Here is an 11328-nt window from a genome sequence, read left to right as displayed (position 1 = left end):
ATCCTTCGAGTCGAGTCTGTCGCGGGGCGACGTCGCTCTCTCGCGCTTTCCCGCGTCCCGCGATTCTGGGAAGGTAATTGTATTTATCGCGGGAAAGGATTACCGGTGGCCTCGCCGCGGCGCGTCTGTCTCCTCGCCTTTGCCGTGTAGGATGTGTCGCGCTAACCGGGCGCGCCGCGCGTTGTCGCAGTTTTCCTTGCGGGGCCCCGCGGATCGCCGCCCGGTTCGAGGGCCTTTATGACGCGTATCGAGCGACGATACCCCGAGACCTTTCGGTTTATTTATTTACCGGCGGATAGCCGCTATTAGCCCGTCGCCTCGAAGCCGAGGAACGGGTTGCGGCAGTCGCGTCGCCCTGCAATTTTATGCATCACCCGCGCGCGTCCGTGGCTCTGTACAAATTGATATCGATTTTTCTATTAACGGGTGCCTAGCTTTAGGACGTTGAATTATCAGCGACTTTTCAGAACTTTTTTTCGACGAACGAGCGCGCGAAGTATTTGGATTTTTAAACCAGGTGAAAGCACTGAAGACGGCTGTTTTATTTTATTGTTATACAAAATATTATGATATAGAATATAATGATATAAATTACGTAATGATATAAATTATGTAATGATATAAATTATGTAATAATATAAATTATGTAATAATCTAAATAATATAGTAATATATATAACTATTTTATATTATTAATTATAGCGAGTATTATATTTGGCTCAAGTGAGATTTTTATTGGATAAATAACTTGCAAATGCAACGCAAATTTATTCGCGATATGGTAATCGTAAATAAAAAAAAGTTTAGTGACACGTCATTTCGACGAGTTCTACTATATCGCTAAATAAAGTTACTATATTATCATTATTTAACACTTAATGCGACGGAATTACTTAAAAATCAATTTTCTCCCCGACGTATTGTCTCCCTAACTTAATTAGGTTCCGCAAAAGGTAAGAATCGTTACAGAAACCAAAGCTATTAATTTTAATTCGACGAAACCAAGTCGCATTAATTTTCCGAAACTTTTAAGGTTCCGACCAAAGCGTTGGAAACGATATTAAGTTTCCATATGCTCGGATACGTATCGGAATACTCGGTATAATAACTGTAACTTCCGGGGCGCTGGACGTCGATAAAGACATCATTAACATCGCTATTAGCGTTATCGATGGCAGAGGCGGAACGCGAAGAATCAATTAACCGCAGAATGGTGGCCGATTACGTGGGGAAGCACCGAGAAAAGTGAACAAGAGAGAGAGAGAGAGAGAGAAAGGGAGAGAAGAAGGAAGGAGAGAGAGAGAGGAAGAGTGGTCGATCCACGGCCCGCGGGATTACAAATATTACATTTCATTTGGAATTAATGGGGTGTACTTAGAAGCGGCCGCGAGAGCAGGCCACGCGTGCCGCCGCCGCCGCCGCCGCCGCCGCCGCCGTTCGTCGATTCGAGCGAAACGCGCGAAACAATGCGCGCGAGATCCGAGCGGAGAGCCGCGGGCGTCCCGCGATCGCTCCATTTAACATGATTTACGGGGACCGACCGCGAATTACGCGATTCGCGGCCGGGAGCTTCCCGTCGAAGGAAGATCGAACGGTCGTTCGTTGAGTCGATGAATAAAAATTGTCTTCGAAAATCGACAGAATTTAAAGAAACGAAGATGTAAATAATTTAAGGAGAATATGCAACTGTGTAACCATACAATTATATTAGGTTTATTTGATTTTAAATTGAAAATTTCATTTAAATTTGATTTTTAATTGGAAATTTTATTCAAATAATATTTTCAATTTAAAATCAAACAAACCTAAAAATAATTTAGTCAAAATTATTTAACCTAAATTTACTCGATAAACCAAATTGTAATGAATTCACCATACAATTATAAATGGCTTGTTATAACAAGCTAAATATATATGACTTCTTATTAGAAAGACACGATCTTTACAATATAAATAAAACTGCGGAAAAATCTGAAACACAATGAGCAAGAAATCTCGAAGAACAAAGAAATTCCTTCGGATAGAATATACTCTTCTCTCAAAACACTCGTCTTTAAATATCCGCGACAACTAAACTATTTATATCCGAAGTCTATAAACCGTATCTAAAGCAACACAAATCGAATAACAATCGATTAGGAATAATTGACGTTTCCGTTAAAAGTCCTTTAAATTTTTCAAGCCACCGCGCGGCCCGCGCGGTCGTCGCGAGAATCGGTCGAGTCCCCCGCGAGGAGGATCGCGCGGGCAGCGCGGCTTCGGGCCGTAATCGCCACGGGCTCGGCCCGATCCGCCGATAAATCTTTGATACCGGTTTATTGCCGGCGACTACAAGCCCAGATGCGTAGGAAACCAATTAAAGGAGCCGCTCTCGAGCACCGCGCGCGCGCGCACCGCCACCGCCGCCGCTGCCGCGCCGGAACCGTGGCCATGAATTTATGAAGCGTGCCCTCGCGCCGGTTCGCGCACGCACGTTTCACGTCCCGACGCTTCTCCGAACCTCTGCGTCGCGCAACCCCCCCTCTTCCCCCCTCCCCTCTACTCCCCGGCCGATGGACAGCGTTCGCGAGATCGGAGACGAACGATACGTGCCCGCAATTAGCGATACCGCGATGTAATGAGCGGCCCGGCCGCGAAAAGACGCGAGAGAGAGCTCGCGGGGACCCTCGTTACCGCTGCCCCCGAGAGATTCGACCCTTCCCCCGGGGCTATCTCCTTATTTCTCTCAGTGTCTTGTTATTTCTCGGAACGCTTAGAATCCTTATCCGCGCCGCGAAAGAGCGATGCGTCGAGCGCGGATCATCTGGCTGCGCGAGCGAGAAACTCGTAGCTTCGACGGCGCCACGCGCCGTTGATCTGCGCAACGCGGTCTCAAGGAGTTAAAAATTCTCGCAATTATCGGCGGCGTCCGTCGAAGTGATCGAAAGCCACGCGCGCTTTTTCGTTAAAAGGAACTCGCTTATTCTCGAACCGTCATTGTCGTTACGTTCCCGCGCCGTTACGCAACAATTGAACATACTGAACGCATAATATGCCCACAATGTTGCATAACGGCGACTCGCGTGTCACATCCTCGGGTTATTTTCGAACCCGCTAATATTTTCGAGCCGGGGAGCGAAGCTCGACCGAGAAATGTTGCTAGCGAACCGAACGCTATAAATTCTTGCCGCTGAAAATTTATACGCGCGTTTAATTACCGGCGCGGAGCCACGGCTACGCCATTGAGCACCTCGTCATGAGTAATATACGATCGGTTTCGGTACGTTCTTCGCGCTGGATGCGCGATCTCTGTCTCGCGAGTCGGACGAAGCCACGAATTTAAACCCTTGCCATTTTCTTCGCGGTTACCGCGATTACGAATTTTTTACTTGACATCATTTCTTGGAAGGGACAGAACATTAACATATTTATTCCGTGTCGGAATTTACTCGGATATTTAAGTATTAATAAGAAGAGATTAGAATTTTATTTCAATTTTAAGTAAAATTGCGCTTTGCGCTCGAAACAATTTTCACTGTAAAATAATAACTTTTCCGGCTTATAGTATTTTTATTTCTTATATAGTATTTTATTATGTAGTATTTTATTTTTTATAAATTTCTTCTTACGATAGTCTCACTATTTAATATAACTTTCAATATATAACCTTTGACGATTATAAATCGTTAAATATAATGATATAAAATTTGACGATAAGGTATAAAAATTATCTTGGAACGTTATATAACAATTTCAGTGGTGCCTCAGAGTCACCGTTCGAGTGCAAAGGGTTAATAATTTATTACCGGTAATTTCCATCGCGAGTCGGACTCGTCAAAGGGGTTAACTCGACTTTAAAACGTCGCGGGAATCGCGGCCCGGTAAAATCGTCCGTGAAATTTGATAAAATTCAAAAGTTAATTACAATTAATCACGTCTTACGATTTAGTCTCGATTCGACCGGATTTTAACTCGATCATGCGATTATACGTACCGAGAGCTTCTAAAATCCATTTTTATCGAACGAATCGGAAGACGCGCAATTTGAATTTAAAACTATGTTCAATCGCCTCGAAACAATGGCTGTTAACTTGTCTTAGAATAATCGATTAGACCGTGGATCTAATGGATTTACGACCATAACGAGTCGCTCGTACGCAAGAACGAGCGTAACCGTTTGGAGAATTTCGAAGTACCGTTGTTTATTATCGTCATTAGCCGAGCGAAATTATCGACACGTGGACATGGCGCCAGGGACTGCAAATCATCCTGCGATCATTTTCTTGTCGAGCCGAGGCAAGATGAATATGTATTTCTAGGACTCGTGCTTTTGTGCTGTTGGAGCATAGGCTGTGTCTAAAGCGTACACTGTACAGCAAGTGCGTTTTTCAAATTTTTGGTATGGGGTTAGATTAAAATGTGAAGGACAGTGGTTTTGTTATATTATTTTTATTCTAAGTTGTAGTAAAATTTAAAGATGGTATTTCTGTTATTGTATAGTAAACTAGTGTTTCTAATATTTGTAGAAAAATTCAGATCAGATTTAGATCAAATTAAATCGAACTTAGAAAATTATTTCCAAACTGATTTTTAATTACGTCTCCTACAATTTCTGATATTTCTGATATTTCCACAAGATCTTTCAGTATAGTCATTTTATATTTAAGCATACAACAGACTGTACAAATTTGTTTGTCCAGATATATTATACAGATACTATACCAATATTTGACAATCTAGTCACTGCTTTATATTCAGAAATGGTTCTGTTCAATATTCCTATTATCAAAGAGTTCAGTAGTTCTATTATTAAAAAAGTTACGCTATTTTAAAAGACTCGCTTTCGCTCCGCGCTATAAATCTGAGAAAAATGAGGGGAGCAAACAAAGATTTTGTTGACACGGGCACCGCTCGGGGAAGGTGGCTCGACGATGGAAGCCAGCGGCGCGGTTACGGTCGGAACACGCGGAAACGGGGTAAGAAACGTGTCCGTCTGACGTATCGGTATGTTTCGCTTTCATTAATCTTGTTACTTTGCCGGTCGGCCGGCTGCGAAAGCAGTGTCGCGCGCGTCTTTGCATAGAATCCGTACCGCGGCGCTAAACTTTCAACGATCCCATCGATTTCCGCGCACGCGGCCCCCCGAGGGGGAGGGAGGGGGGGAGCGGCGCGGCGGAACGGAGCGAGACACGGTCACGCACAGATGCACGAAACGAATCGAAGGGGGGCTCTCTCGCTCGGAGGAGGAACGATAATGCGCCGATACCGGCGCATTGATTTAACCGGCCGAGTTTCCCCCCTCCCCGCGGCAATGAGTCACGGTTACACTCTTTTCTCGAGTGCGAAACCTCGTGAACGCGCGAAGAAACGCTGGAAATTTATGCGACACGCTCCGAACCGCCCCGAACCGCCCCGAACCGTTCCGAACCGCTGCCGAACCGTCGTCGAACCGCCACGGCGATCGTCGTCCGCGAAACCGGCTTTCACGGCGAGGGCGTTCTTTGAACCCGCCGCTGACCGATAGGGAAAACGGAGTGGACCGACGCGCGCTGCCACCCGTTCGCTGGCTCCTCTCGAGGATTTCCTCGGATTTCTTCCGGGAGGCCCGGCGAACTTTGCAAGAAGTCAGGCAATAGGGGGGATTCGAGACGCTTTGCTTGCCCGGCAACGCGGGAAAGGACCCCCCCTTGATTCTCTGCTTTATCTTGCCCGTCGGGGCGCTTTTCTTTCTCACAATGTGGCCACCGGCAGGAGTGGATTGCATTGTTGCTCGGCGGGTCGTTGAACCCGTTTACGAATGATCTTGAGGCTGGTTTCTACTCGAGTGGGGAAACTTGACCTTCGTGGATACTCGGGAGAGGCGAACGGTAGAATGGAGAGGGTCGCTGTCTCGAATGGGACACTTGTTTTCGGCGAGATAAGTAGACGGGTTATCGAGCTCTGCTCTGATGCACTCGGTAGATTTGTTCTTTCGCTGGAAGGATGCGCAGGGTCGATTATCTTCTATTATCTTCGATCACCTTCTATGTTTGTTTAATTGATCTGTGAGAGGTTCGTTTTAATCATGAATGGATAATTTTTATTTTGGACAAGGTAAAAGGAATTTTTCTCGCTTCCAGCGCTTCCATTTTATAAAGGGTGTCCCAAAATTCTCGCAAGAAGTAATTTTGATAGAAAACACAGATTTATAATTAAAAGTAAATTTTTTATTGATTTATATAGTATTTTGTGTAGTGCTCCATCTTGAATAACCCTGAACTGTCAGCTGTCATTCTGTATTTTTTTTTTTGGTTGGCAACACTTTACCGCACAAATGGCGCAAAATTCGAATCTTGCGTGAATTTTGGAACACCCTTTATAACAAAATTCACTCTATGCATATGAAATCGAGTCACGCGACCCATAGAACAATTACCCTTTCAACAAATTTTCCAATCCAAGCTCCGGTGATATCTATAAGAATAATTTTGAAACGTGTCGCAAGAATTTTAATGGCGCCGCGGAGTCGCCACTCGAGTGCAAAGGGTTAAATCGTAACAATCAGAGTTCGCCGTAAACGCGTAAAATCTATACGCATCGACGTGTTCGACGGATCGCGGTACGATCCCCGACTTCGGCCGACGGAGCAGCTCCCGGTGTCTGTGTTCACCGCGGCGAACTCGTTCCCAACCGAGGAGCTTTACGATCCCGTGCCGGCCGAGTTTATGCGAACTATCTCGCAATTAGCTCGCATTAAAAGAGCCGTGCCCCGTTTACGCGCGAAACGTATGAAACGCATTAATTCGGCATAAACTGGTTTCAACGATAACTCCCCGCCGAGATACGGGGACCTTTTTTTCCTGCGGTCGGATTATCGTTCTTTGTACAAGGAAGCGCGATTATCCGGGAAAAGAGAAAAAAAAACGAAGAAACGACGGGGAAACTATAAACTGGTAATAGAACGAATTTAACGGCGATTATTCGGAAGCTTGCACGCCGCTTCGATCTCGATCGTTTTTCTCCGCGCGCGTTGGGTAATTTTCAATATTTTCCTGCGGAATTGCGCGCCGGGTATTTTTAGCTCGCGAGACATTGTCTGTACTACTGTAGGATATCTTATTTATTGCGTAATTATATATTACTTATTATATTATTATATTTTATTATATATTCTTTTCCTTTTCGTTTCTTTCTCTGCGACGAAGAATTTTCTTTACTCGTATATATGTGAATAAAATTAATAAATAAAATAAAATAAAATGTTAACAAATTACATTATAATAGCTGTAATAATACTTTGACTGTCGAGTCACCTATACACTCCTATACACAGAATTGTATAGAATGTAATTAAGGAAAGAGTTATATCTGTTAAAATATATTTGAAATTTAAGTAAAACGATTAATCCATCGTAATTAACGGACCAGTCGTTATAAACAGAGACATACATTATTAATTGACCGTGACCATTTTCTATTCAATATTCATTTTTATTATTATTATTTATTCAGACCGTTGAAGAACGTTGAGAAATTAATCGACGTTACGTAAGTTCGAACAAACCGATGCAAACCTCCGGACTAATTACGGTGAAATAATCGTTGAAAAGCGATGAATCTGCGCGAAGGTATCTACGAAAAGGTATATGAACCGGCGGCGTCTCTGTAGAACGAGTTTAAGCGGCGTCTCGTTGATTCGTACGGTGTGCACCGCGCCACGGATGCGCCCGCGAAGTAATCTCGTGGTCCGAGGGAGCTATTACTCACGAGCCGAAAATCCGAGTAACCATAACCTTCGTAGCCGACACCCCCGGCCGCTGCATAATTCACTTACAACTGACATAAACGTTTCAGTTACCGACCAGAGGTCCCTCGTCGAGGCGGAGGAAGACGCGCAGAAGGAACGAGACCGGGGCGGAGGCGAAAAAAAAGCGGCCGGAAAAAAGAAGAGAGAGAGAGAGAGAGAGAGAGGAATCGGGCAAATGGAAGCTCTTAAAAATCGAGGTTACAACGCGCCGCGGCCCTTTCACGGGAGTCGTCGACGCCGAAGTCGAGGAACGCGAGGGAGACACGGCGGTGCGGGGGAACACGGGGATGGACGAGGAAGAAGACGGGCGGCGAACAGGCCGAGAGGGAAAACGAGCAAGAGAGGATAGAGAAGAAAGACGCGTCTTTGTCGCGGCGAACGGCGTGATGACCCCACGCATACGAGACATTCTGCCTCCCGATGAGTATGTGGGTCGAGAAATGCCGCACGCGCTAAATATATATCGGTGCACACACACCGTCGACTCTCCCTCTTTCTCTCTTCGTCTCTTTGTCTCTCTCTCTCTCTCTTTCTGTTCGTCGTTTTCTCTCGCTTATTGAAACGCTTCGAGCTGCCTAAACGGACCCATACACACGTCACCATTTTATTATTCCACGGCGTGTCGTTACAAACGACTGAAACTGTTCGGTCGAAGCGGCCAGCGAACACACGCTGTCTTGCACGCCTAAGTAACCATCTGTTGTGTCCACCGAAATCTAGAACGATTTTCTAAGCGCACTTGCCAAACGACGCAAGGTCTTTGCTGCGATCTTTGCGAATCCGTATCGAGTCGGGATTTTCGGGGGCGATGGGCGCGGCGGGTTTAGCAACGCTTTTCATTTCAATTTCTAACTTAAATTTCCAATTTCAATCTTTAATTTGTAATTTTCATTTCCTAATTTGTAATTTTTATTTCTTAATTTGTAATTTGTAATTTGTGATTTTTATTTCTCAATTTGTAATTTGTAATTTGTGATTTTTAATTTTTATTTCTCAATTTGTAATTTGTAATTTGTGATTTTTAATTTTTATTTCTCAATTTGTAATTTGTGATTTTTAATTTGTGATTTGTAATTTTTAATTTGTAATTTGTAACTCGTAATTTTTAATTTTTCTTTCTAATTTTAATTTTTAATTCTAAGAAAATTCTTCATTTTGATTTTAGTTTCTAAATTTAAAATAATTCCTTGATTTCGATTTTTAATTAATTATGAGTTCGAACGTCTTTAAAGAAGCGGTAAAGATTTCTAATTACCCTCAACAGTGAAAATAGTAAGATTTGTCCTAAAATAGCAGTCCCAAAAATGGCAATTTTCGGTAGCGTTCTAACCAGTCAGAAATTTTAATTTCAAAACTATTTAATTATTTAATCTCAACACACTCCTAACCTAAAGACATCCTCCTCTTAGAATTAAATACGCAACCAAGGAAAATGTGGAGACTCGGTATAAAATAATCACAAGAAAAATAAGAAACGAGCATCGTCAAAAATTCGTCAAGCTCGAACTCCTCCGCTCAGTCGAAATTGCGTGGAAAAACGCAGCGATGAATCGCGCGCGGGGCAAATTTTACGAGAGCGGTGTACATTCCGGCCGGAACACGGTCGCCAGGCGTTACGATTATCGTCGGAACAGTCGTATCGAACGCAGTCGTACAACGAGCCGCGCGCGATAAATCGCCGAGCGAACCGCTTTATACAACGCGCGTGGACGAGCGCGCCCGCTCCCCCTCACGCCGGTTCCAGAGGGATAACGAAAAAGATTTTCGGCTTCCTTCTCCAGCAGACGGCCGTTCGACGCGGCTGGAAGCAAGACGGCGAGAAGCGGAGGAACGAGGGGGGGGGGGGGGGGGGGAGAGGGGGAACGAACGGAGCACCGTCGTCTCGAGGCTGGTGAAACGACTCTGCCGCAGAGAAATCGATTCGTCAATCTGTCGTGGCCGGGACCTTTGCTCTCGGTGGCCGGTATGCGCGTTATTTACGTGCCTCCCGAAAATCTCGACCGAAGCCCGGTCTCTGCCTTCGTGCGCCACTTAGAAGAGAAACGCTCCCTCTGCTCTCCCCCCTCCTCTCCCTCTCCCCCTCTCCCCCTCCCGGTTCCGGCCCGTTTCCCTTCCAAATATTCCCCGTCCTGTTCCCTTCTTTAGTCCGAACAGATTGCACGGCATGTTACGCCGTGGACCCCGATAAACAACTTCAAAATAGAAAAATACCATGTTTCCAGGGAGCGGGACAGCCGACGAGCGATCTTTGCCCTGGGAGCACTACGGACTGCCTCCGGGGGCGATCCGTTCCTCGCGGCTAGGGAAGAACGGACTCTCGAAATTCAAAGATTCCATTATTTCTGGTTCGCGTACAAAGTCTCAAAGGGCGTGGCTTAGCTGATTTCTCTGTGCGAGGGCGTGGCCTCGGTGCTCTGTCTATGTGTTGTGATCTGAGGGGCGTGGTTTCATTGCATCTTTTTATATAGAGTTCTCTAAGAGGCGTGGCTTTTTTTATTTTTATATGCACAATGCACCGAGAACGTAACCTCAATTCTTTGTTTATATATTGTGATTTGAGGGGTGTGGTTTCATTGCATCGCCTGTGTAGAGTTCTTTAACAGGCGTGATTTCGTTTGCTTTCTGACGGTAGAGTGTATCGAGGGCGTGGCTACTGTGCTTTGACTATGTACTGTGCTCTAAAAGGCGTGGTTTCAGTGCATCTTCTGTACAGAGTCTTCTAAAAAGCGTGATTCAATTTATTTGTACACGTATAGTGCAGCGAAGGCGTGGCTGCAGTACTTTATCCATATATTGTAATCTGAGAATTCTGGTTTAATTTTATCATCTCTTTAGAGTCCCCTCCAAGGAGTGCTTCTATTTATTTTCATATACAGAGTGCACCAATGGCATGACTGCAACGCTTTCTGCATATCAAATGCTGTAAACTACGTTATTTCACTGTTTCAGCTATATACAGTAGCCTCTTGGGCGTGGCTTCTTTGCTCCTGCTCTGTAAAATACCTTCTCGTTTATTTTTCCCAATGTAAAGCACACCAAGGCCATGGCTTCGGTGCTTGTCTACGTATTGTGCTCCGAGGGGCGTGGTTTAATTATATCTTCTGTGTAGAATTTTCTCAGAGGCGTCGTTTTCTTAAAGTAACTCTGTAAAATTGCTCGAGTGCCATTGTCTCACCTAAGCGTCTCCGAGCTACAGTGTTTCCCTAATATCTGCTCAGATAGCTTTGAGAGGCGTGGTTTTATTGCTCCTTCTTAGTAGAACGCTCCAAAGGGCGTAGTTCAACGGCTCCCATTATATAAAGCGCCTCGAAGGGCGTGGTTTATTTGCTCCTTCGTGAGATATCTTGTGAAGTGGTTTCGTTGCTCCATAAAACGATCCGAGAGCGTGATCTCGTTGCTCCTTCTTAGATGACTGCTCTGAGAACAACTCGAGAGTTGATGAGAGATTCTTTGTTCTCACTTTGTAGAATATCTTGATCGACGCAGTGTTATTGTTCCCATTATAATATACCACGAAGGCGTGGTTTGTTCGCACCTACTTATTCGCTTCTACTTTGTAGAAC

This window comes from Augochlora pura, chromosome 10 (genome assembly GCF_028453695.1).
Source record: "Augochlora pura isolate Apur16 chromosome 10, APUR_v2.2.1, whole genome shotgun sequence".
NCBI lineage: Eukaryota > Metazoa > Arthropoda > Insecta > Hymenoptera > Halictidae > Augochlora > Augochlora pura.
Note: the sequence above shows the minus strand (reverse complement) of the source record.